We start from the raw sequence: 1,304 nt of genomic DNA on the forward strand, positions 1-1,304 counted from the left end.
CCTTGGGTTTCTGGGACAGTATCTTTACGGAAGTAGATTGCCCAGTCTTCCTTCCAAGGAGTGGCTGGTGGGTTTGAACCTCCAGCCTTCTGGTCAGCAGTCAAATGCCTTAGGCACTACACCACCAGAGCTCCCGGAAGAGAACATAGACAACCTAAAATCCACCAGGTGCCTTTGCATGTATTCATCCCTTTATTTGAAAACTGAGACCTTCATTGAGTAAGGGCTACTGCTTTGCTTCTGTCTTCTAAATCTGTGAAATTCCTCTTTTGGTCAAATATAACTAAGAATCATGTAAAGAAAGGGATTCTGGAAAATGCAATCCCAAGCTTCACCACATCGACATAGCACAGTCCAGCAGAGAGAGCATCCCAAGTCGATACGTGAAAAAACTGGTTCATTTTTTTATACATGCCTAATATTCCATTGTGTGGGTAAACTGTAATTTATGTAACTGATTTCCTATTGGGGGCCACTTAGGTTGTATCCACTGGTTTGCTAGTATAAGCACCCTGAAATAAATAACCTTAAAAAGTTATTTACATTTTCAGTTCACATGTATATAAGTGTAAATGTAAGAGAAATACCTGGAAATGGAATGGCGAGGTCAAAGGTCATATACCTTTGTAATTTTTAATAGATTTTGCCTGCCTTCCTTTCATAAAGACTGAAAATGGATGCTCCCACTAGCGTGCATTCTACCAGACGTCATGGGACCCACAAGTTATGTGTCAGCCTGGCTGGGCCATGATTCTCTGGTTTGCAATTATGATGTAGTCATCCCCCAAGATGAGACCCAATATTATGTAATCACCTCCATGATGAGATCTGCTTTGAACAGCCAATCAGTTGAAAATACCCCCCTCCTACACACACACCCCTTAACAGGCAAGCTAGAGGAAGCTGGAATTAAATATTTTCCTTCTTCCATATCGGTTGTTGTTGTTAGGTGCCATCGAGTTGCTTCCGACTCATAGCGACCCCATGCAGAACGAAACACTGCCTGATCCCACGCCAGCTCCATGATCCTTGCTATACTTGAGCCCGTTGTCGCAGCCACCATGTCAATCCATCTCGTTGAAGGCCTTCCCCTCTTTCAAAGGCCTTCCCCTCTTTCGTCAGTATCAGTTAAGCTCTGATAAAATCCAGGTTGGTTTGACTCTTGTCAAAGATAACAGGGTAAAATGGTTACTTTTCCTCTCCCTCTGCCAGAAACCTGAGGAATTTTTCTCTGGGCCTTATAGTGAGAACCTATTAGGGCTCGAGTATAGCATGGATTGTGGGGCTGGCGCGGGATCGGGCAG

The 1,304-nt window shown here is 43.9% G+C and overlaps 1 protein-coding gene across 1 annotated transcript in view; it reads right to left on the reverse strand.

Moving 5' to 3' along the window:
- Positions 1–1,304, reverse strand: part of PITPNB (phosphatidylinositol transfer protein beta) — a 122,854-nt gene that overhangs the window by 92,936 nt on the left and 28,614 nt on the right. The window lies entirely within an intron of this gene.

The sequence above is a fragment of the Orycteropus afer genome, unplaced genomic scaffold, assembly GCF_000298275.1.
Source record: "Orycteropus afer afer isolate SDZICR_OR568_19922 unplaced genomic scaffold, OryAfe1.0 scaffold00197, whole genome shotgun sequence".
NCBI classification, from domain to species: Eukaryota; Metazoa; Chordata; class Mammalia; order Tubulidentata; family Orycteropodidae; genus Orycteropus; species Orycteropus afer.